Consider the following 26,929-nt stretch of genomic DNA (forward strand, 5'->3'; position numbering starts at 1 on the left):
AGTGGGCCTCACAGTCACTGTGATATGGCCTCACAGATCTCAAAGCCAAGACGGTGGCCACCACCACCCCACCGCTGATTGGTAGAGGACTGCCCATCATGTGGCCCTGCCCATCTCGACAGTCAGCAGCAAGGGGCAGAGCTGCATATCATGCAGCCTTCTCAGCCAACCAAGGGTGAGAGGTTGGGCCACAGGAACATCTGTCTTGGCCAATCAGTGGTGAGGGGTATGGCCACTGGGGGCCTTCAGGCAATCAGAGGCATGGGAGGGCCCCCTGCCACAGTAAGCCGGTGAAAATGGTGGCCAGCCCCACAACTGGCCCGTGAAATTGGTCGCCTGCCTCCTCAATTTCAGTAGATCCCTAGTTATATACATTCAAGAGATCCTCATGAGTAAATCCTGTAGTTCACAAAAAACAAGTGTCCGCCCAAAAGTGTTTACATACTAAACCCCTGATTTTGTTTCCTCCCACAGGGATTAAACATACACCACAAAAAGGAGGACTATGCAAAATAAATGCCCAAAAGATTCCCCCCCCAAAAATCAAATCTCAAATGTTTCTATAGTGGAAGATGTTCTCTTCCCCAAAAGCATGATTATATGGTTACCAAAAGACCCCGTAGGAGGCCAAAATCAACTGTGCAGAGCCAGGGAACCAGCGTGTTCTGGAAACCCAAAAGCAGGGCTCCATTTGCACGATGCTGGCTGAGTCCTTCCTCAGGGAGCCTGTCCAAAGGAATGAAATACAGCTTCCCAGTGTACCACTGTCCCATGCAACTGTACAGAGTTGTCATAGGCCAAGGGAAAGGGATACTAATATATGCTTCCCAAGCCCACCTCTTGTTCTTGTGTGGTTCCTAAGAGAATCCCAAGAGAGATGGAGAAGGCTGCATACACACACCTCTGTCTGTACAGAAACGGGATGTTTTGCATGCAGGTGGCCACATACAGATCAAAGGGACACCTGGACTTTTAAAGCAATGGTAGAAGCGGCTCCCAAACTCACTCTTCCAGTTTAGGCACTCCTCCTCCCTCCCCAGTTCATCTTTGCTCAGGCATTTCATTCAGTGGCAGATTTCAGACATTTTAGTGACCAGATTAGATGTGCTGTATATATGCAAGCATTTCCTAAATATCTGAAAGCTGAATTCCTCTTCAGGAAAGTGGAACCAATCTTGCCCCTCTCCAATAACATTGCCATCTGTCTGTAAAGTAGCAGTGAGCAAAAATGGCAGGTCCAGCTGGTGACCGGACTCCGCCACAGCCCCTGCCCACATTGCTCAGGCAGTTCTCCACAGAAACCCAAGGAGTGGTGGGGCCGTGATAGCAGGGGGCAGGATCTCCACGGAGACCTGCCTGAACCGTGGACACTGGCAGGGTGTGCAGCTGGGTGGGGGGCTGCTCCAGGGCTGGGGCAAAGGTGACAGCATGGGCTGGAGGCCAGGCAGAGCCGTGATCCACTGCCCCGGGTGTGCAGGCAGTGGACTGCAGCTCTGCCCTGGCTCCAGCCCACACTGCAAGATCCCAGCCCCGGAGCACTGTATTGTTTACATTCAAGTCACATTTTGACAGTTCTTATAGCAAAGATTTTCTTAAGGGGAGTTGCACCTTGGGGCAGCAGTGTTATTTCATTTACTCTAGAAAGCACTAAGGCACCCTACTCTACCCCAGCATCAGATACCACAAAGACAGCCATCAGAACAACAGCCATTCAGGTTTTCACGCTCATTCGATTAGTTCTCCACTTAGCGTCTCTCACTTAAATCCTATTACAAAACACTGAGTTGCAAAACATAGAAGTTTCACATGCAAGAATAAGAACACGGAACAGAGAGATAAGTCAAACTAAGTATCTAAAAGAGATGAAATAATAGATTCAAACATGGTGTGCTAGGACAAAAAAAAAAAAAGAGACAGACAGACAGACAGACTGACCCTCACATTTCTGGTGAGATTTAAAAGAAACATTTTCTGTTGAAAGTTACCATAGTGCTACTCATGCTTTACAGAAAGACATAGTCACACAGGGACGGCATTAACCATCCCACAGACAGTCTTAAAGACAAGATAAAGTGCTCTGAAGCAGAACTGCTCTGCACAGTCCCCATCTATATAAAACGTTTACACTGCACAGTAAAGTGTCACATGTCAGCTCACCAGACAGTGGATTTTTTACCAATCTAATGAAGCTTCTTGAACTGACTCCGAAGATTAGAAGCAGCAAATCAACAAACTATCGTAGCAGTGCATATGGGCCTAATTCAGGCTTGTGACATAGGAGCTAGTAGCCGAATAAAATACACAATACACACTGCATACTGGGGGGGGGGGGGGGGGGGGGGGCCAAGGGGGGACATTATTTCCTGTTTCATTTCTAAAATTTTGGGTGACAATTTTGAGACATCTATTAAAACAGTCTTCTTTCCCACATCCCTGCACAAGCTAGAATCCTCCACAGACCAAAAATATTTATTTTCCAATTACAGTCTTAAAAGTGAAATACCAATCCCTATTTTTTTCCTTAGAGCTGTTAGACACTTACTGTACCACAACAGATACAGCTGTACAAATAAGGGACATGAAGCCAACTCAAGTTTGCAGAATGTAAATGTATATGAATACTGTACTACCTAACATTTAATGACCTATAATTAATCAAGACTCCTCCCATGCTGGTTTTTATAATCTGGGCTACAAAGAAGACCTGGCAGTATGCATTGGATAATGGACACTTCTGGTGATATCAGAAGAGACTTTTCAATATAGCTATTGTGGCCTCTCAATTTCAGGTTTCATAATTTGCTAATGCAACCGAAGTGCACGTGCTCATTCGGTGTGCACTGACGAGGATAGAGGCTACACGGTCTCACTGCACGAAGGTGCGTAACCATTTTGTCTGCCTACATTAAATTATCATCGAGAAAAGGTTTCGAGATGCTTGCAGTTTTAAACAACCTCTACCTTAATTTCAGCGTGGATTACACTGTCACGCAAGCAGCCTCGTATGGAAGACATACGAAGCCTACAACTTTTCTTCCTCTGCCTTCCCCATCCATTTCTCACCCCAAAAAATAAACGGCAACCACGTAGCCACACGCGTCGCCTGACAAAACAGCCTCAGCCAAACCGTATCGCACGCAAATCGCTCCGACGAACCGATCGCAGGAAGCACGAGAAACTTCCACGCCCCGAGACGGCTCCGGGCGAGAGCGCGTGTCAAAAGGTCGCTGGGGATCGGGGCGTGCCACCAGCGACCCCCCCCAGGTCTGCACTCAAGAAACCTTAAAAAAAACCCAACACCCACCACTCAGGTATCTGACAATTTATCTAAGGGGGGGGTCAGATTCAAGGGGGGGGGTTTCTATCCCAGCCGGTTTGGGGGAGACAGACCCCACAAAGGGGCAAGGAAAGCACGTTTCCTCCACGTCTGCTGCAGCAAAGCACGGGGGGGGGGGGAGGGGGCAACCCCGGGACGCCGGCGGCACCAGACGCGCTGTCAGGCCTGCGGCCTCCTGCGCCCGCCCAACGGCGGCCGCCTCCCCCGCCGCCGCCTCGCGCCGCCCAGGCCGCAAGGCCCGTCCCGGCGCCGCGCGGCTCCTGGCCCCCGCGCGGCCGCCCCGTCCCCCGCAGGCCCCTCACCTGAGCGCGGGGAGCCGCCGGCCGAGAGGAAGGGCAGCCCCGGGGGCGGGGGGCAGCCGCGCCCTGCAGCGCAGCCGGACAGCGACGAAGCAGCAGCAGCGGCCTCCACACTCGGCCCCGCCCCGCGGTGGTACAGCCCGCCCCCCCGCGCAGCGCAATGGTTCGCTCCAGGGAGCGGCGCGAGCCTCCCCGCAGTGGTACAACCCACCCCCCCTCTCCGCGCAGCGTAATGGTTCGCTCCAAGGAGCTGCGCGAGCCTTCCCGCAGTGGTACAACCCCCCCCTCCCTCCGCGCAGCGTAATGGTTCGCTCCAGGGAGCGGCGCGAGTCCGCTGTGGTACAACCCACCCCCCTTCGCGCAACGCAGTGGTTCGCTCCAGGTGTCCCCCCCCCACGCGCGTGGGGGCTTCGCGGGGTACCTGCCGCCTCCTCGGGGTGCCGCGTCCGCCTCAGAGCCCCCTCCAGGCCGTCAGCAAACGCAGGCGCCCATAGCACGTCCTCGCCGGAGCCCGCCCGTCCGCCCGCTCCCACTTCCCGTTCCCTCATGGACTGATCCGACATGACAGCCGGTTGCCATGGCTGCGCCGCGCTGACGTCAGGCGGCTGCCGAAGGAAGGAGCCGGGTCTCGGGAGAGGGTTGTGGTTGTGGCTGCAGGGGTGGGAAGGGCCCGGTCGGAGTTGGCAGGATGTCGGTGCATGGCACTATTGTGCTGCCCACCTGTAATTAAGCAAAGCTCCTCCCCACCCTGCTGCTTATCACCTACAACAAAAAACAAAAAAGACTGGCTACAAGGGACTCTCCAGCTATGGGCCGCTCTCCATTTCTGATGTCCCAATTTGCCAATGCCAACAGAGCACGCGTGCTCATTTCGGGGTGCATTTAGGAGGATAGAGGCTACACAGTCTCACTGCCCGAAAACCATTTCGTCTCGTCCCGCACGCGCAGCCCTGGTCAGAAAGGGGGTTCGGTGACATTTTGCCTTGAGAATGAGGTCTGCGGGCCCAAAACGTAGAAAGCCTTGCGTTGGATTGAAGTGGACTTCAGCGGGATTGAAACGAGGATGGGTTTGCTACGCTCGTCTACGTCTGCGGGAGGTTTGAGCGGGCTGGCAGCAGCCAGAGGTGGCCGTGTGAGGCCATACTGTCCGTCCGGGTCCTAACAACCCCAAGGAGAATCTGTGATGCAAAGAACCGGTTCCCAAATATACTAGATATCTAGACATCTGGACATTTTTCTTGCTGGGATCACGTGATCCCAGCTGACTTCTTGCCTATGGCGGGGAAGCTGGACTCGATGATCTCACGAGGCCCCTTCCAGCCCCTAATGTCGATGAAGTATATGAAATCTATTAAATCTAGATGCTGAGAGAACGACAATGCTTTAACAATGGTGGGTAGTTTACTCCAGCAGGAGCTCTTCACAGACAAACATAAACGCTAATCCTACAGCCTCCTTTCACTCAAGGTTAAATCCTCCTCTTACATCTTGCTTCATTTCAGAGGCACCTTAAAAGTGTGCGGCATGTTGTTGGCATCATTACCGAATTAGAGGAAAAAATAAAGCTCAACAGCCTCCAATGAATCTGCTTCTATAATGAATTATGCTTGCAGGAAGATAGACAGTAAAATCTCATGCAAGGAGGTAGGCAGTAAAATCCCTGAATGAACCCAAGTTCAGGTATGAAAAGAAGAAACTCAGGTATCGCCAAAACCATTCTGTTCCAAAGGAGAAAACTGTTAGGCATTACAGCTGATGATTATGCCACATTTCCCCTCCCATTAGCAATGAATACCAGTTAAGAAATAATCTTGAAGCTAAAAATGGAGATTACTTACAGAATTCTGTGGCAGGAATAGAGTTGCTAAGGACATGCTGCTGCATTTAAATTATTTTCCCTATAAATTGCTCGTGATTTTTTCTTTTTCTTGTAAAATCTAACAGAGACTCTGGTACTACTGACATCACAGATAATGGCAGGAATAAAGGTGCAGAGAAAGGAGGATAAAAAATAAAGCATAGTTATAGGGGATATATAGTCTTAGTCCAGTTCCTAATGGCCAGATGTCCACCACATCATTAAACAGCTGCAACCAGAATCCCTGCTAATTAGTGCCCTTTCTGAATGTCTCAGCAGAGAAGCCGAAATGTCTCACTCACACAGGGCCAAGTGGAACAAATGTACAACACAACACCTTTGGGCTCAAATGGCTGTGGCAAAATTATGGCCTACTCCCAACTGCTGTCTCTCATGTGCTCCTGAATGCCGTGTTACAGTTGGTGTACAGTGAAGCACAGAGTTTTCAAGGAACCCCCATCCACCGTATACTTGGGCAAGGGAGCCACTATCACCTGTCTGCTGGCACTCACCAATGTAGTGTACGGGGAAGGCTGCAAGCAGTCTCAAAAGTAGCACATATTTGAGGTGAGAGGTCAACAGCCCCAGTGCAGTGCTGAAATACTGTGCCGGTGAAAGAGCCGATTCCACACTTTGGTAAGGTATAGCTAAGAGTGATATTTACCATTCTCCTTCTTAGCATCTAGTAAGTACAAGGATCTGCTTTTTTTCTTTAGATTGATAAGAATCATGAACAATGACACAGCAATTACATTTGTACTAGTGTGACCCTGGCATATGTAAGCAGAGAATCAAACTGATTAGATGGCTTTCAAAGCCACAGTGCCTCCAGGCACTGACAGTGCATTCATTCTTGTGCTGGTACCAAGGGCAGCACAGGGATCAAGGGTAGAAAGGCTGCATCTTCCCTATTCCAAGGTTACCAGAAGCCAGGTCCTAACCCAGCCTAGGGCAGCTCTATGGGATATTCTAATTTTGACTGTCCTTACTCATTTCCCTAATGGTGTTTGTTACAATCATGAGTAGCTGGAGTACAGAGATGCACAGCGTCTACCTCCCCCTGAGGATTTAGTAAGCTGAGCCTCCAACATTTAAAAAGATTTCACACAATCATACTATATGGTCTAGACTTTGGGGTAAGGTGACCTGCATACTTTCTAGCAAGATACCACCGTGCTATAGATAAATGAATTGAAGATAATGGTAATACACATGGTAATAAAAACAACCCATTGGTTATATTGAGTCATATCAACAGAAATGCTAGTGCACATCCCTTCACTAACTGACTCAGCTAACAAGTTGGATGTTTTAATAACCTTGTCCTGGTTGCAAGATATACATTTCTTCTCCTAAGTGCAATATATCTGCCCTTCATTTATTCTAAGAGCAGGTGTCTTTCAGCAACACATCTGCCTTGCATTTAATGCAATCACATGCAGACTTCAAAGGTAACTGAGCAGCAGCAGATTCAATTTTAATTTTTCTTCACCAAGGGGGAAAAGAGTCTTCTTCAAAGCCATCAGATGGCTGCAGAAAAAAAGTTACTTAACAATTCCTTCACTAAAAGGGGGAAAACTGTCACAAGGACACAAAAATACAACTCTGCCTCACCAAGCTGGTTCCCATTACGTTTCTTGAAACTCCACCTTCCAAGTGGATTTCAGCTGGCATTTTGAATAAGGATAATGGCAGGATACCACCCTCAGACCAACAGAGCCCTTCTTAGCTTCTCTTTTGGAAATGGGCTTGGCATGATCAAGAAATGGACATGTTAAAAACTTATTAAATTAAATTAAAAAGAAAGGCATGAGACTCCGAACACGGACAGAGCCGCCCTCAAAAGTCTGATTTGCATTTTAGTTGGTTATATACTATGTAATGGTACATCTTTGTCCTTCCACTTGAGGATCTCAGAACATCTTACAAAAATTAATGATTTTATCCTCACAATACTTTTGTGAGTTGGAGAAGTATCTTTATTAGCAGATAGGGAATGTAAAAAGCATGGCTGCCACGTACTTTATTTAAACATATATTGTGACACCAAAAGAGTGTAAAATGCTACTGTATAAGAAATCTTCACTCAAACTAGTGGTAATGTTTTATAATCACCTTTTGCCCAGCCCCAAAGAAGTTAAATGGCTTCAGATGCTGAGCCATTGTTAAGCAAAGGGATTGCACAAGGAGATTGCACCAACTCTTTCTCCTCAGTTTAGAAGTCCTTATAATCCAAGTTAGTAAGGAGCGAGCTCATGTTACATTGATAAAAGGCACTACCACACAGAAATAATGCCTGCAAATATAGGCAGCAACAGTTTTACAGAATCAGTGTCTTTAAATAGTCTCATATAGACAAGGCCTTGACATATAAGCAGCCTACTATGCCAGCTCCTACTGGAATAAACCCTAGTTGAGATTCTTAGTGGGACTTCTGCCAGAAAAGTCTAAAATAGCCATACCACCACTGTCGAGATTTATAGAGAGGAGGCTGATGGGAAAATCTGCTGATTCAGCAGGTGTCTGAGGTAACTGCTGCCAAAAAAGCTCGGGCAGCTGTCTTCATCTCCCTTCTGATAGCAACTCTATGGAGTGGCACATCAGCAAGGCCTGCAGTGAGTTGTACCGACATAAGCAGCAATGGGATTTTTTTCAGGAAATTCCCTAGTTTTGCCAGGACCTTAGGCAAACCAGTCATCAAATGAATTTCCTATTATTTCTAAAAATATCAGTTAAGTCTGTGAACATTCCTTTTCTCCATTTCTACGAAATGAATAGCTCATTGTCAACTCATCCTTTAAAGTGCAAAGTATTTCCACTGTTATCAGACCATTACCCAATTCTTTCCCAAAACATGTCAGGATGTTGACAGCTTAAGCATGTGTTTGTTCAGGAGATAATTTAAAGCCCAAAAAGGAGGGGGAAAACTCCCACAAGAAATCAGCAACACAGATCCATTTGGAATCTCATCCATTGATCTAACAAGTAGCTTTTGAGAATCACAGCCTCTTCAGTAGACTTTAGAAAAGCAGAGGAAGGAGTAGGCTGCTGCTTCAGATTTAATAATTAATTTGTCCTTAACAATCCCCTTTTCTTCCTCTGGGGAAAAAATAAAACCATCCTCTAATTGTGACATTAGTTTCCTAACCCCACTAATCTACACAGGAACTTGCATGTTGGTTAATTAGCTAAGCCAGGTTCCCTGTGCAGTACATGCATTATTCCTTTGTATCCTTGGTCTTTTTGTTTTGACTCTGATTGACAACGCCTCCTACCACTGAAAGCCAGACAGAGTTGTTCAGGTGAAAAACTCCAATCCACACCTCCAACTGCCCTTTTTATTTTCACATTTCCTTTTACATCTTTGAATTTAGTTATTAAATTGTGATTAACCCCTTACTAGGAAGTGATCCATTCCTCGTTCTGCTTTCCAGGGCCTTGTGAAGAGATAGGGATGGGGTTCTTGAAAGTTTCTTGTTTACTGTTAGATTTTAATCAGTCTACTAAATAGGGTTACACTTACAGGAAACTTGTGCCACATCTTTAGACAACCCTTTTCCTGTTTCCTCCCAACCATGGAAGTAAACATGTTATGTTCTTATCATCAAGCTCTGATTTTAATTCTTGCTTCTGTCTAAGGATAATTTATTTGAAGAACCCTTCACTAGTTCAGCTGTGCAACTAAAACATGTCAGAGCTTTTGTTATACTGTCAGTAGTTCTGCTTAGATGGGTAACCTTTCACAGCACCCAGTAAAAACAATCTTCTACCTGATCAAAAGATGGCTTACATAAAAAGTATCAGTGTGGTCTCAGGCTAGCTCTCAGCAGACAAACATCCAAGCAGCATAACAAAAGACACTACTAGAGAGAAGTTAACTGGCACCTTTGGTTGGCAGCCTCAGCAGAAGCATGGAGAGGGAACTATGCTCACCCCTAAAGGCAGTCTTTCCAGGTCAGGAGTTAATCAGATTGGTGGGGTTACTAGCTATAATACTTCTGCTAAAAATTAGCGAGTTTGGGTTTCCAAGTCTCCATATCCAGCTTTTTCTGGATATTTCTTTGAAATAGAAAAATCAAAGCAAAAAATGAGAACGAATGCATGGAAAGGAAGTTGATGGATAGGGTTGGCTTTTGAAGTCCAGTATCACTACTGATCACGCAGTTAAGTCCATACTCTCTGAAAAGAGCCAGGTGAGTCACCACATGAGGAAAACAGAGCAATCACTGCAACACAACTTGAGTGGAAGTAAGGAAGAAGGAATATATATCATGATATATGATATCATCCCATATCTGTTGTTGTTATGTTCTGAAAACATTTCTAGCGGGCATAATGGTTCCAGACACTGATTCAAAGTTGAAAGTGCTCATTAGGAAAATTAAAAAAAAAAAAGCAGCAACCAAAATCTAAACTGAGTTTGCTTTCTCCACAGAGGAGCAAGCCATAGCGCAAAGAGATTAGTACTGGGCTTCTCATACTGAATATAACTTTCCAGCTTTTTTCAACAAATTAATTCTAGGATTTCTGTGCAGTCCAAAAAGTTGACATTGCAATGCTTATATTATTACCAATGCTCTGGCACCTGTCTGTGCCGATTCTAGGTCCACTCTGTGCTGACTCATATCCCTATTTAGTAATGCTCTTTGTAGATCTTCCTCCAGGTTTCTATAAGGAATGTGAGTTTGGGCCTCACATACACATAGAAGGATGTGAGGGTCTAGACTACACACCCAGTATTCCACACCAGCAGCTCTCTCTCTCTCTCCATGTCCCCTTAAAGAGAAATATTACAATGTAATACAAGTTTCCATAGTCTGCTGTCTGCTTAAATGTCATGGTCAGCAGCATAATTAGGGGTGACCCAGAAAGCCCATGCAGCAGTCCTTTTCCCCACTTTCTTACCCAGGTCACTGCAAATGCTAGTTATGCCTCTAGTCATGGTGCTGGCTTTCCTCCTCATTTTGAATTGAGAGAAACAGGAGATGGGAGGGGCAGAAAAAAATTAAGATCCTCGTTTAAACTAACAGTGATGGTTTCTCAGCCTTGTAAATCTATTCCTCACTGTTACTATTTGAGACGTCTATAGATTATTTGGAGCATACAAGTATGTCATTTCGGCATATGTCTAATGGTTTGCTGTTCAAGGATTTGACAATGCATACAATATTGTACACACAAGAACAATGTCAGTGAACACAGAGTAGTGGATGATCATTTCAGGTGAGTTATCAGGTGCTTAAAAGAGAAGAGGAGGCATAACATTCATTAATTGAAAGCACGTTCCAGGCACATGGGACTGATGAGTGAATGAAAGCACAAAAAAGAACACACTTATACAGCTGACGCCCCCGTTGCTTGCACACACTGAATGTAATATATCATTTAGCTTGTGGAATTCCTTGCTACAAGATATTACTATGGCAATAATAACTTAGTAAGGTTCAGAAAGGGTTAGACATTTCAACAAATGAGACAAACATTTGCAATTATACTAAGGTAGAAATGGCAAAAGCTATTAATCCTTGTGTTTTGGAATATAAACTGATCTCTGCCTGGGCTCAGGAAGGATATCTCCCTGTGGTATAGCATGGTACATTAGATGCTTTATAAAAGTGTTATGCCTTCCCCTGAAGTATCCGGTATTAGTAATTGCAGCAGACAGGATACTGAACTACCAGGATCATTATTCTATCTGGGATGGCAATTCCCAGGTTTTACCACTGTTCAGAGATTTCGTTTATCTCTTAATTTAAAGGATTTGGTATTTTTGAAAAATTCTAGTCGGGTACCAGGGACGCATTTCCCCAGGACTAGAGAGTAACAGAGGCTGATCTCAGGAAACGTTTAAACAGGCTTCTCTCACTTGAACCCAACCCTGATCTGCAACAACCTTTTTACTATGGGCTTAGCCCTTCCTGAGGGGAGGACTACAGTCATGATGAACTCGCAATGTTGGAAATGACACTATGGTACAGAGTGAGATAATACATCATTTAAATTGTGATCTGAGACATTTAAAAGCAGGCAGTGAGCAATGAAAAATTAATGTGCTACTTTGCCCTCAAGTCCTTTATGCTATTGAGTCCTTTATGCAGATTAAACTGAAAAAAAAAGGAAAGGAGGAGAAATGGCATGTTTTGCAGTACTAGTCCAGGTGTGTGTCTTAAGTGTCCCTTTATTTATTAGTCAGTGTAAGGGCATGTGGTGCCTGTTAAATGGGCTCAATATAATACAGATGCTTTTTAAACTCTGATAAACTACAGATTCAGGGTCCCTACAGAGGCATAGGGAGTACAACAGTTAGGACTGAATATTTAAATGTTCTTTATACAGAAAAAGGAGAAAGAGAGGAATTTCTAGCTCTAATCAACCAAACCACAATTGAAAGGACAAATGAAATAGTTTGGGTTTTTTATACGTTTGTTCTCTTTCGTGGGTGGGAACTTAAGTAATACTTGCACAAACTGTTTTGAAGCAAACTTACTGCTTACAAAAGCTTATGCTATGCACCTCTCATTTAGTCAGTTAGTCTATAAGGTGCAAATCTACCCTGCCTTCTGCCTGACTTGAGACTAATATGGCTAACTACCTCCGTCTGGAACTATTTTGGCACAAGTGAAGAATGAGTAAGGGGGCTTTAATTTAAAAAATGGGAGTCTTTCTCTTTGATGAGCTGCTGAAACTGGAACTTCTAAATCTGTTTTAAATACTGAGTAGCTGAAAACCTTTTCCTTTTTAGTTTTCTGTCAGGTGTTTGAAGGCTTCATGTAAAAATGTTTTTTTTTGACAAGTTGATTACCATATAAAGCACTGAGGGGCAGCAATTCTAATCTTTCTATTTAAGCATGGGAATGTAACATTTACCAAGTTTAATGACATTTTCAAGGTCAATATAACAGTGCATTTTCTCCTTAGAATTGTTAAAATAATTAAAGCACTATGCCTGAAGACAGGTGTTTGTGTCTGAAAGCTTGTAAAGAATATTTTTTCCAACTATTTAGTTGATATAATAAAAGATATCACATCTACCCAAAGAACCTTGCCTGCCTATGTCCCTAGACCAATGTGGCAACAACCAACAACCTTAAAATAATTAATGTAACATTTTGAGTCTTAAAAAAAAACACTTTAAGATGTAAGACCAACTTCTGCTCTCAGCTCTGCTGGTTTAAATCTAAAATAACTGTACTGACTTCATGGGACTTGCACCAGATTTTAACACCTGTGATAGAAAGCAGAATTTAATGAATTGTCTAACTACAAAAGGAGTACAGTAGCTCTATGTCACTAGGAGCCACTAATGTCAACAGAAGCTTTGCCATTGGCTTCATTAGAGCAGGCATATTGTTGGAACAAAATAAATATTGAAATTTCTAAGGCTAAATCCTGCTCATCTAACGCTGTTGCAACTGCTAGGTAGGTATTTCACAGTATATGAGAGAGGAGAATTTGGCTGCTGCTTGGATTTCTTCAAGCTCTTTGCTTGATCTTACCTCAGCAGGAAGCCAAGGAGTTGAGTAATAGCTCTGGCACAATGCCCTCATTGATCTCTCCATTATCCCTGCTACAAGAATTAAAAATAAAGATTGCAACAGAAGTCAGAAAGGTCAAAAACCACTGACTTATGTGAACACCTCCCCACCCTGAATCTTCTCCCTGTAGAAATTAATAACTAAGGTGGAAGGAAATATATCAAATAAGCTAATGTCCCTATGCTATAATCTTCACAGTCCACTTTGGTTTGTGACCTATAGTAGATGCCTGCAGATCTCTACAAATGACATTATTCAAAGAGATATAATGTATCTGCAATGACATTTAGTACTATTGCCATGATAGGTTGATCCTCCTCTCCTGTATATAAGCATAAATCCAAAGTAACTTAATTTCAAGGCCTGACACACAGATGAGTTCCATTATGAGATAAGCTACAGTGTGAACTTATTCTTCACTGAAGGGCAGGATACTTCATATTTACTGTGGGGCAAAAGTTACATTGGAGTAGCTAATGCACTGAAATTTCGTATCTTAGCTTGCCCTGAAGTAACTTGCTTGAGTAGTAACCTTAGTGAGTGATGTTATCTCAGTGCTAAACTGGTAGTAGATAAGATGTGAATCAAGCCACTGGCCCTACGTTCTGGGGCAGAATCCTTCAGAGTTTCCCACTCTAATGAAGAGATTTTCTTTCTCCAGTACTCCCTTCCTATTTTCCTTTGCCTCTCCCATTGCCCTTACTCACTTTCTCCCTTTAGTTTTACTATCCCACCCCCCTCCGGTGCATGCCCTTCCTCCCATTTTGGTCTCCTCATTCTTTAGGGGCCTTAGGCTTGCTGAGAGTTTCCAAAGGCTTTGCTAGCAACTCCTGGTGCTGTTGTATTGCCTGGCTTCTTCAAGCAACACTCCCTGATTGTTGTTTTCTGCTGCAGCCAGAGCAATGACTTGTGCTGCACATTTCTCTTTTTTGGGACCATTAGGCATCCTTCCTTCTTGAACCCAGGCAGCCAGGGCAATGGTTGTTTTCTCCACCTACTTAGTGGACAACCCTGCTCCTGTAAAGAATAGGTGATTTTTTTTCCATCTTTTTCTTGGTGAAGCGACCAGACATAAAGTATACTTTTGGAATGCCATGACAAGAAATGTAAAACCTGCCAGCATATCTCCACCGCTCCCACAATAATTACAACCCCACAACAGAACCGTCAGCATTCCTGAATCATACACCTGCACCTCCAGCAATGTAATATATCTCATCCAGTGCACTTAATGTTCTGATGGAAAATATGTAGGAGAAACCAAACAACAGCCGTGTACCAGAATGAACACATATCGAAAATCTATCGAAGACAAGAATACCCAGTTACCTGTGGGGGCACATTTCTTACAAGACAACCACTCTCTCTCCAGTCTCTCAGTTCTAATCCTCAAAAGGAATTTACAAAACACCTTTTGCAGACACGCCTATGAACTTCACTTCATCAACTTCTTGGATACAAAAAATCATGGACTAAATACAGACATTGGATTTAAGTCACATTATAACCTGCCTAACATTGAAGATAGGCTACAGTTATAGGTGGACTGAGACAGGCTGTCAAGTTGGGCGGATCAGAATCTGATGAAGTTCAACATCGAGAATGTAAAGCGCTCCACTTCAGGACAAGCAACGCCCAATACACCTATAGGCTTGGCGGCACCAAACTGACTAGCAGCATGAATGAAAGAGACCTAGGGGTAATAATAGACCAGAGTATGAATATGAGCCGGCAGCGCAATGGGCAGTGCCAGTAGGGCAAATAATACTCCGGCATGCATCAATCAATGCATCTCCAGCAAAACCACGGAGGTGATTCTTCCACTCTGCTCAGCACTGGTGAGACTGCAGCTGGAGTACTGCATCCAGTTTGGGGCATCACACTTTAACAAGGACGTGGAAAAGCTTGAGAGAGCCCAAAGAAGAGCCACCCATATGATCAGAGTCTTAAAAGGCAAGCCATACAAGGAAAGGCTGAGGGATCTGGGACTCTTCAGCCTGAGGAAAAGAAGGCTAAGAGGGGACCTGGTAGCAGCTTACCGCTACACTGGGAGAGTACATCAAGGGCTTGGTAAGCAACTGTTCACCAGGGCACCCAAGGGAAAAACCAGAAGTAATAGCCACAAATCCTGGAAGACTGATTCAGGCTCAACATTAGGAAAAACTTCTTCACAGTTAAGGTGTCCAGATTGTGGAATAATTGCCCTCCAGAGGTAGTGAAATCACCTACCCTGGAAATCTTCAAGAGGAGATTAGACAGTCACCGTGCTGGGGTCACCTGACCCCAGTTGTCTTTCCTGCTTGATGCAGGGGGCTGGACCCAATGATCTTCCAATGTCCCTTCTGGCCTTACAATCTATGAATCTGATACCCCAGATAACCTCTCTACTATTTACCAGCTGTATCCTATCACCAGGTCTACATTCCCTTTCCCCCCACACCTGTTTCTTACCCACTGACTACCTAAATTTGCATTTTCACTGACTGGTATTCTTGCATACTGGCCTCTATCTTCTATTCTACAGGTTTCCCTTGCATTATGCGGGTTCTGTATGTGTAAATTAACTTTTATACAATGACTCTTTTTATACCAAAAAAATTGTTATATGCGTGGTAAATTCACTCTTATGCGATCGGTGTGGTGGAAGCCTGCAGTCAGCAGCTTTGTGCATTGTGGGAGTGAGGAACACCAAAATATAGTCTCCTGTGTGGATCTGTGCTCCTCACTCGTTGTCTGTGACACTTGTTTCTGTAGTTGCCATCCCCACGTTCACCACCCCACTGTGTTTGTGTGTACTGTCTGCTGTTGGTGAGTACCAGAATTGTCTTGTACAAGTGGTAGAAATAGGTCTGGGGGTCAATACAGTCAAGGTCTTGGAACATATCCCTATTTGTTATATTGTAAAGTGTGTTTCCTTTATGCAAATTTGAATTATAGCCATTTTCCAGGAACACATAACAGATAAAGCGAGGGAAACCTATATTCTATCCCATCCAGAAAGAGCACAGAACAACTGCAAATGCTCCCTCAGCCTGAAGACGGGTGTGTGTACCCGAAAGCTTGCAAAGAAGATTTTTTCCAACTATTTTAGTTTATAATAAAAGATATCAGATTTACCTAAAGAACCTATCTGCCTTTGGAATGGAGAAAGAGTTTGTAACACCCTGCAATTCATAGATCAGATGATCTGACTTTTTGGCTTAATTATATGCTGTTTGGTTAAATTTATATGTCTTAGACATCATAGCTGCTTCCCATCTGCTTCTGGATGTCATTTAGGATAGTTCAGTAAAGAGTTATACAGTGTAGAAACTGATTATACAGGAAACTCTGTCCCTACATACTTTTCAGACAATTTAGATCAGCTGGGCCTCTCTACAATTAACTGCCCCTGGAGGATAAGTGAAGCATTTTCAGTGCAGCATCCTAACAGCAATATGAACCTGTGGACTCTTATTGTTATCGGATGGTATTTTATAAATAATTATAGTTAACATATACTTACTAACAACACATCCCCCACCCCTCAACAAAAGCAGCACAAGGGACATTGCTAGCAGAGACAGAATCAAGTTAACCATTTGTGGTTCTGATTGTTATATTGATATTAAAAAAGGACCTTGGGTTTTTATGGGATAATCACAGCTCATCTCAGTCTTAACTTTCTGCTCCATGCCTGTCATTATCAAGTTATAAAGAACATCAATAAGGTTTTCTATAAGGATCTACTGTTGTATGGTCCTGATTAAAATTCCACTTGTAAAGCCTAGGAAACAATTTATCTTAACCGATGGGCGAGGCCCTGCAGCTCAGTCTCAAGAAAAAAAATATTCCTGTTAACTTATGTCTCCTGAAGAATACAATGCAGTAATTGTTTGTCTCCATTCATGGCCAAACAGTTCAAATGAATAAGAGGATGTTCCCTCACTGCATGTGACTGGCAAAATATCAATGTGTATGTAAAATAGTTACTTTGCTGTATGCTTCTGGAGAAGATAGTCCTACGTGCACACAGTCTCAGCATCCATCAGATGGACTGAATAAAAATATTCTATTTTCATATTCTGAAAATAGAAGGGAGACAAGATTATTTTTACAGTGCTTGAACGTTTCAACAAAGTCCTTTATGACATAACATATAAATGATGCAACTAATTACCTTGCCTTCACTATCACAATAAAGAACCTTCTTCATCACTTTTGAGTGAGCATTCAACAATGAATGCAACCTTGCTAGGGTCTTTTTTGCTTTTTCCAGTATCTATAGATTCACGAGGAAAAAAAGGAAGATTTCCTGCACTGGGAAGGATACAATGCTCCCAGTTTTCTTCTGGGAGCAAACTGATTAGAAGCATGATGACATGAACTAATAGAAAACGTCTCAAAGGAAGTGCTGAAAAATAAGCAGGCAATGCTAAGGATACTGCTGACAGTAGCATCCAACAGGTAACCAACAAGTAAGGGATTTGGTTAGAAGTTGGAGCATAAGATGGGGAGGTGGAAACTTATATATGATTTCTGTGACCTATGGTTATTTTTTAAACCTCTGTGCCTCAGTTTTCCCTCTGAAATTGGGTGAGAGACTTCATTAACAGGGATGTTGTGAGAAGTGTTAATTCACTTGCATCAAGCCTCCTCTCAATTTCATGCTTGAGCCAAAGCCTCCAATAGTTCCCATCAGACTTTTGCACATTACCTAGCATTTTCCAATCTTACAGGTTGGAAAGCAAAGCACGGTTCACCCTACTCCAGTAAGTACCTATTTTCACATGCTTTCTAGTTTATTCTCTAACAGTCTGCTCTGCATTGCACCTGTGGCAAATCTCCCACTGGAATCGGGAAGCTGCAGAATCAGCAATTTAAAGAGTTTATTTGTTCAGTGGGGTTCTCCAGACTCACAGGAAAAAGGAGGATGACAGGCAAACTTCCATTGCCAGGTTTCATCTTTACAAAAAGGAAGTTAAGAGAGGAAGGAAGGCCTAAGAGTGCAAAGTTAACAATAAAAAAAACCTCCTCTTTCCTGCCAGACTGGTAATTCTGGCCGCTGACACTTATAGAAGGACAATGGATGAATGTGTTTCTTGAAAATGGATCAAAAGAATAGGTCATTTATCCCTTGGCATACTGTTAGTAGTAACTGATAAAACAGACAAACCAGCCTCAGAATAATGTATATGTTTTGTTTTACCTTTTGGTTAACATTTCAAAATTGGGTCTCTCCCAATCCTGTAGTCTTTACTCAGGTAAATAGCATTGCTCACTACAAACAGAACTACTTCTGTACTTTAGGTTACAGGATCAGGACCCCAGTTCATAGGTGGCTTGCTAAAAACCTAGAAATCCAAACAGCCTTTTATTTATGTGGACTTCTTTTTCATCATATCAGAAGTCTTTGTTTCAGTGGATATCAGCAGAGGAGCCAATGTGATTAGTATCTACAGCCCGTGTAAATTCATGTAAAAATTGGTAGTGACAAGGTTATGAGGGTATGTTGTAACGTGGCAAAAAAGAGAGCCCTTCTTTGCCCTCCATGTCTGTTGTGCAAACAGTTGAGGGTCACCGCTATGAATTCATGTATCCTTAGGCCAGAAGGAACCATTTTGATCTACTCTGACATCCTGCAATACCAGTTTAGAGAATTCACTAAGTAGTTCCTACCTCAAGTCTAGTAATTTGTTGGTGAAGTCATCAATATCGTTCAGAAAAATATGCAATCTCGATGCTTGTCCCTTTAGAAGTAAAATTAGGACAAACCAAAAAAAAAAGCCATTTTAATTTTGGATAAGTGTGTTCACACAGGGGTTTCAAGTGGTCTGAATAATTCACTTTTAATTAAATAAGATACAATGTTCCAGACAGACAGTCCCTTAATATAGAGAGTTCATGTGCTGTTGAATCTATCACATTCCTTAGAAGACATTCCAATAATTAAATACGCTCTGTTTATTATCATCATCACAATCATCATCAGTATTAAACGAAATACTAGTTTAAATCTGCCTATTTCAGTTCCCAGTGATTAGATCTCAATATGTTCCTGGAAGGTACTAAGCTGACCATTTCAGACTGGTCTCACAAACGCTATATCAAAGCAGTGAATGAGTGTCTCCATAACATTCCACAAAATGATTTTGGTTGTATGTTTTAGGTGATTAGTGTCCCTGAGATTTGGCTTTTCTACAAAAATTAGCTGAATTGCTGTACTTGCACCCAATCATAATGTTCATATTTCTACATAGTTTGGAACTTGCTGTCTAGAAAACACAAAAACCTGCAAACCAGGTGTCAAATGTTTAGCAAACCTAAAGGGCACATTCCAGACTGCTCTCAAGAAGAGATTAAACTTCTTGCATTCATCTTTGTCTACCGTTCTTTTCTACTATTCTTTGTATATCATTGTCTCAGGGCAAAATCCGGCTTCGATACAACAGGTCACCATTGCTGGACAGGATTTTTAATGGAAACACTGGACATCAAAACTACTGCCAGTGTTACCTGTATCTATATCAGTGCTTCAGCAGGAGCCATCAGTGAAAGGGTTAAGCAAGCAAAGAGAAATTTGCCAGAAGAAAACCTCACCTGCTTGTGCACCTGCGCATGCCTTAATTCCTGACAGTGTTCCCTAAAGCAAGAAAAAGTATTCTTTTATTATTTATTCTACTTTATTAATAAAAAGTAGGCTAAAAGTATGAGATGCTGTTGAACTGATGCAGGTTGTGAAGGATGTAATCAACACAAGGGGAAATCTTTCCCTTGCAGAGAAAAAGGGCGTTGCTGTATTGTCTGCAGGGTTATGTGCTAAGAGAAGGCAAGGTTTAGCCTCCAGGGGGAGGAAGCTGGAAGGACCTGGCACAGCATGCAGTCTTGCTTGAAAATAAACCAGAAGCATGCTCAGAAAGTGTATTTTATTTTGTAAAGTGTTTCTGCTCCATCTCCTTCTTTATTCCACTTATTATAATTGTCCTTCCCATACTAGAAAAAAGCCGTTTCCAAACTCCCCACCTCCACTGAGATACCCTTCCAATCAAAAGAAAACCCTTGCTAAACATCTTTTTTTTTTTCATGTTTGGCCCTCTAACCATGACCAAGGTATCCAGAATTTGGTCTGTCATTTCTTTTACTTGTTTGCAGACTCAGTAGGAGCACCATATACTCCCATTTGGAAGGTCAACTTTGCAACCATAAGGGATAGAATACTACATTTTTAAGAAATAACATCTCACACATTGCTAAACCTTCTGTGGGCAGCAGAGAAGTAGTTGTTTCATTCACAGACTCATACCTTGGTAGGACAAAAGGGACTACCATGATTATCTTCTCCAAATCCCTATACAACACAGACCATATTATTTCATCCAGTAAATCTCATACCAAGTCCATAACTGCTGATCCCAGATAGCAGAAAAGGTCTATTTTGTACCACCAACACCCATGCACACAGAGTCCAATAACCAAGCATTCTTCAGACTTTAGCCTACTATTATTTATCCTACTTTTATTCAGAATTATGCAATGATAATTATCTAATGTAATTATAAAAATAATGAGAGCCATAAGCTTGAACCAGACAATTTTGAACATACATAAAATCTGGATCCAGGATTAGAGGATAATGGTGGAATGGAGATATCCTTTGGAGTCATCATCACATGTGGAGCAAGTAAAATGTGGGCAGCAAGACCTTAATATTTTATATGTTCCCCAAAATTATTAGTTAGATTTGATAAAGTGATTAAATACCTTAATAGGTCTATTGGCTTGTTAGTGGGCACTGCTATCCCCTCTAATGTAACATCTGGCCAGTAGAGGGCTCTACAATTCCTCCAGCTCTGGAACAGAAAGCTGCCGGAGTTTGGAGGAGACTTGGGTTAGGAGACAGCCGGAGGCTGTGGAGCATTAGCAGACGTTGTACTTAAAGGAAAGGAAAAGTCTGGGCATCTTGGGAATAGGGACTGAAAAAGCTAAGAGCCAGGTTGAGAGTGGCTGGCCTCTGAGAACGACCAGCCATAACAAGCAGCTACTCAAGAATGGCTTAGAAATTGGGGAGCTGTGCAAATGGGTCTGAATGAGACAGACAGAAGGTCTGGACTTTGGTCAAGGGATCAAGAAGCCAGCGTGCAATTGTATGCAGGAGAGAGATAGCCTGGAGCAAATATTCCTGACACAACTCAGGGAGGCCTACCTTCATATTCCTGTGCTATATTATCTTTAGGGGCTAGGTTAGGAACTGTTGGCCCATCTTTTTAACTTTAAAAAGACTGAACTGTGTATTTCTTGAAGCCCTAATAAAAATCAACCCTCATTACTGAGACTGTAATGCTTACAGGATCCCACCAAGGGGCACTGCACAAAGGCACAATCATCAGAGTGCCTCTGAATGGGTGGTGCACAGTCTACTAGCCAACAACCAAGGGACTGGCATCCCCCTGCACACACAGCCACACTTTGCAATGGCTTTAGGTACAATGTTATAATTTAATTTTTCAGATGAAGAAATTAAGGATAGGAAAGGTGCAGGCAATGTCAGTCACATTTGCTAACAATTAGCTCATTAGCTCTGTAGTTTAGCCATGATGGCCTAGGAAGTAACCAGGAGGCAAGGATTTTTCGTGATCTCTTTTACTGGATCAACTGTATAGTTGGGAGAGCTGTTGGACAAATTTTCAGGCATCAAATGCCCTTCTTCAGGTCAAGTCCTTGCCTCTCCGTAGTTTTCATTTAGATTTGTAGGGTTGTTAGTTGTAGCCATGCTGGTCTAAGGACATAGGCAGGCAAGATTCTACCCAAATAACCTTGTCTTCATTTAGATTTAGAATTTAAACGGCATCTAAAGGCACCCAACACCCCTGGAATTTAAATGGGTCTCCCTCCTGTAGGAAACTTTGAGAATCCCAGTGTTGAACATTTAGAGTCTGAAATGATCTTCATGCTTTTTAATGTGATCGATATGAATTTAGAGCAGTTTAGAATAGGATGCCATCTGAAACCCTCAGGCTAGGGACAGAAATTACACACAAACTGATATATGTGATCAGAAACCCATTCAAATCTGTAACACAACAGGAGTTCAGTGTACATAACGACCAAAGCCAATTTAAGATAAACCTGGATGGATGTAATATAAGACTTAACTGATTTAGGTCAAATTGGTTTATTGAACTTCTGCCCCAGATCCCCTCCAGATTCAATTAATTCAGTCCCCCAGCATCCCAGGAAGCTTTGCACCTTCTCTACAAGCTTCCCCCTCCCCTGCCCACAGGGTGGGCAGGATAGCCTTGGCCCAAACTGTCTGCTCCAGCTGATAGGGAGGTGTGCTCTAGTATCCCCCAGCTTCTGGCCTGGACCATTGCAGGCATGTGGCTGCATTTCTGGAATCAAAAGTGAATGTCTGTTCACTTGCTTATTGGTTCAATCTATGCAGTTTAGACTAACCAGCAAAGATTAAATGGATTCAGCCTCAGGCTTTTTGACTGTCTGTACTTAGCCTTGATCACCACAAGGATATATCAAACCTCTGATCACATCTATTTGAGATATTACAAGATTGGATCATCTTAAAACGTGATTGTGTGTCAAATCCTAGAATCTATAGCTATTAAATGTTCTTAACTTTAAGACTATTTAATTTGTTTTCTCCAAACTTAGCCTGCCTTATAGATCTCTAATTAATACTTAAAAATCATAACAGGTATAGGGCCCTAATTCAGTAATGCATGTGATGAATAGGGAAGCTTCTGCACTGGTATCTGACAATACAGTCTCCTATTTCAGCCTAAATACTGCTCGTTGTACTGTATGAAATTTCCTAATACCTGAATACTTGATTTCCCCAAATCATGGTATTGTTAATTATTTTTGCATAGAACCATGAATATAGTGGAATTAACTCTGAAATCATTATAATTTCATAAATCCCAAAGTTATAATGTAATTAAAAAAGCATACCAGACTGTGTAAATCAAATGGAAATATGTACATGCAAAAACATTCACCTACTACTAACATTCTGGAGTTACACCAAGGATGAACAGGATTCTACTCATTTCTCCAGCTCCTGAATCCTAAACAGTATTTACCCCGTTTTCTGGAATTACATCTCACTGTTGTTGCCTTTGCATTTAAACAATAAGTCTCTGTGCAGAGCTTTGTCTCTTTACCTTTATACTCATGCGCTATCAGAGTTTTAAACAGACATTTGATTTTCTATTCTGTGTTCGCCTGTTACTATTTTTAGCAGCTAATAATTAACACTCTAGAGAGCATGATGTCACTGTACTTCGTGCTTATGTAGCTCTAGAAAGTCAAAACCAGACAGAGGCAGCTGTCACCATAATGGGGTAGCTCGTTACCACAGTGTAAGGGAGCGACAGTGCTATAGCCAAATTCAAAAAACCATATTAGAGGAGGATCTCTGAAATTCTGAATAACTCATGATAATCTTGGCATTCTATTCTTTTCTTTTTTAATATTACCTGCAATCAAGTTTTGGAAAAAAAATTAAGATGGCTTGTAAGACTGCTGAATAAAAATATGTTACCAATTACCCTTTTGTGTGTTCACTGTCCTACGTGAAATTAGCTCTCATTTCTGTTCAATTTCCATGGGACAATTTAGTATCCACATCACAAAATAAACCTACAATAATCATCACTAGCTGTCAGCTTTGTCGGCAGTGTCAGCAGGCCAAGAACGGCATAAGCATTAGAGGCTGTTGTATACTTGCACCTGCGGAAGCAGAGTTCCTTCAGTGCGTTGCTCAAACAGTAGAGCAGGGGGTGTCAAACCCACTAGGTATCCTGGGCCAGATCTGGACTATGGGGCTCCTCACAGGCTGCATTCCAGACGCACGTCCAGCAGCAGGGCGAGCAGTGGCCCTGTTAACTACTGCAGATTCCCTAGCCATGCGGATTAAAGAACCTGTTGCTTACCCCTCCACTGATGACATCCCCAGCGGGGCTCTGCATGCTGGAATTCAGTGGTGGGCCCCACTTCTGAATCCACATCACAATTTCTGGCCCCTCTGAGAACCTCGCAAACTGTATCTTTGACACCTCTGCACTGGAGCGGGGGGACTGGTGTGTATGCTAGCTTTCTTATATTCTATGGGCACGTCTATACCAAATGCTTATTGCAGAGCTGCCTAACGATCTCCACTGTAAATGTCACAGCGTCTATATAGGCCACAGTAAACTAATAAACTCTGCAAGTACAACTCCACATAGTACTTGTAAATACAAGTGCTACCCTGCTGTGGAATTTTTTCATGAGCAGGAACACATGTGTAGACAGTGACAGGGCTGGCTGGGGCATGGGGTTGCTTCAGTGCTGGGCCTGCCTGCTGGTTAGCCCGGCACTGAAGCAACCTCCGTGCCCTAGCTAGCCCCTCCACAGCACGTTGATCCAGGCAGGACCAGCCCTCTGCCAGCTGGGGCAGGCTGATCCCCGAGACCCTCTGTCATCTGGGGCTGCTCTCACTTGGGTCAACGTGCTGCGGTACTGGCCGCACATTCAAATAGCATGCCTGGAAGCAAAAAACTCCAGTGTGATAAACACCAGAGTTTATTGCTTCACATTAATTGCACGTGTAGATGTGCCCTATGTAGCACATATTCTATGGATAAAGTACTGAAGTTCCAAGTACTAATGTTAAAGTTAAACTAAACCAATTAGTGCTACTGAGTGGATGCAAATTAATTTGAAAGGTAGGATTAAAAGAAAGAAAGCATGCAAGTAAAACATATATTCATCCTAAAACAGCTTCTTCATTATGTTAATGTCTGTGCTTAGAATCACTTGCTCCTTGTGTTACCAGATTTAATATTAGAATTTAGGTAGTGACACTGAATTCATAAATGCTTGGACAAGAATAATCCATTCTCTGAAGAGAGCATTTATTGAGCACAACAATTCTCAACTTCAAGCATATGATAAAGAACAACAGAAAACTTCACTTAAGACACAGCCAAGTAAGACACAGTGACAGTACATACAATTTAGTCTAATTTAAAATGCAATACAATAAACCAAAAAGACAACAGAAAGCCTTTGCATGAGTCTTACATAGTCCTGAAGGCAAAGTGTCTCCTTATAGCCAGGGATTCAGAAAGTCTTTTGGGGAATTTTTTTAAAATATATATATCTATATATCTATATATCTATATCTCTCTCTATATATATCTATATAAACACACACACATATATATAGTTATATATATACATCATCTAGCATAAAACTTTCCATCACACACCTTAAACCACATTAAGAAAACCATTTACCTGTTTCAATAAACCCACCCGCCCCGCCTGTACTCCCATACACCCACCCGCTGCCCTTCCCTAACCCAATCGCAATCCCTTAGTCCAAGGCCCGATTTGGGGTTTACATTCTCAGTTCATTCACTGTCCTTGTCGCTGTTGATGTTGCTGTCACTTCCGCTGCTGCTGATCCCGTTGCTGCCTTCCTCGCTGTCTCCAGGTCCAGTTGCGTCGTTGTCCTTTTCACTCTCCCTGTCCTCTTCCTCTCCCCGGGGGTTTTTAGACAGTCTGTGCCACGTGTCCCTTTTCCAGGTGGAGTTGGCTGCGTCTTCTCCATCCTCTCCCACCGCTTTTTGGTAGTAGGACTGAAGGTTGACTCCATGGGTCTTAGGCTTTGGAGTGGATATTCCACAGGTCTCATCTCTGCCTGGGTTTTTATAGGCAAATCTGCAGCTCCTTCTCTCCCGTGGGTGCCTTGACCATAGTTACATATAGCATGCCTCTCATGCATAGTGTATTCTAGTCTCTCACCTCTTACAGGTTCTGCTTTGAAATGTATATGTAGTCCTCTGCTTTCTTTGGTCACACCAGCCCAAGCAGTCTGGGACATGGGACCCTCTGTTGCTTCCTTAGCTCTGTCTCCAACATACGCATGTGATGATTGTGCCAGGTCTTTGCCAACACTTGCACTGCAGCTTCTCATAGGCCACAGAGTTATCCCCCAAACCTGTAAGAGTAGGCACTGCTCTGTGCTTCTATTTTCTTCCCATTTATGAATTTCTGGCCTTGAAAGCCTTGACTTGCTTTTAATTTTTGTTTTTAAAAACTAAGGCTTCCAAATATGCAATTCTGTACTGCACTGGATGATTATTAATGATGCTTATTACAGTAGTGCTCTGGTCTAACCGTGAGTACCACCTATTGTGCTAGGCACTGACTAACACAAAGCACAGGCCATTGCTGGTCTAAAAAATTTACCAGTTAATACACAAGAGAAAGGATGGGAGAGGGGGTATCACACACAAGCAGAGAGCTGCGTGATGATACCAAACCACATTAGTTCTCCAATCCTGGGGGAAGAAAGGTTTAAGAAGAAGAATTGAAAGAAAAGAAAATTAAATAAGGGGGATGGGGTGAAGTAACACTGTGAGGACAAGGGAAGAGTTTGGGGTATGTCCAACACCATGTCCTGGATGCTGCTGTGAAGGTCCACCTGTCTCATCTGTCAGCTCCTGCTCACAAGAGCCCAACCTGGAAATGAGGCAGAGAGGTTTCTCTGTGCATGTCCTGCATTTAAACATAGTGGAAACAAAAAAGTTCTCAAAAGTAGTCATATGGGATGTTCCTGGAATGGCTTCTCTCCTACACTTGTGGGATGGTGCTTTTGACTGGGACTGGATGCAAGTAATACCGGTGTTTTGCCTGGTTCAACTTCATTTGTAGCAATACCATGAAAAACTCCTTCACAGTCAGGGTGTCCAGACTGTGGAATAAACTCCCTCCAGAGGTGGTACATTCACTTACCCTGGAGTTTTTCAAGAGGAGACTGGACAGTCACCTCGCTAGGGTCACCTAACCCCAGTTGTCTTCCTGCCTAGAGCTGGGGGGCTGGACCCAACGATCTGCAAGGTGCCTTCCAGCCCCT

General features: G+C 43.0%; 1 protein-coding gene across 3 annotated transcripts in view; it reads right to left on the reverse strand.

Annotated features, from left to right (window-relative positions):
• The window catches only part of GNB4 (G protein subunit beta 4), a 113,370-nt gene that overhangs the window by 49,010 nt on the left and 37,431 nt on the right, over window positions 1-26,929 (reverse strand). Inside the window, exon 1 of one of the 3 annotated variants that reach the window (XM_059731172.1) lies at window positions 4,058-4,170. The exons of 1 other annotated variant lie outside the window; for it this stretch is intronic. The gene's annotated coding sequence lies outside the window, so the exon portion shown is untranslated. Of the gene's footprint in view, window positions 1-3,639; window positions 3,771-4,057; window positions 4,171-26,929 lie in introns of those variants that run through there. One more of the 3 variants, XM_019478456.2, reaches the window with a different exon arrangement.

This window comes from Alligator mississippiensis, chromosome 7, assembly GCF_030867095.1.
Source record: "Alligator mississippiensis isolate rAllMis1 chromosome 7, rAllMis1, whole genome shotgun sequence".
Lineage (NCBI taxonomy): Eukaryota > Metazoa > Chordata > Crocodylia > Alligatoridae > Alligator > Alligator mississippiensis.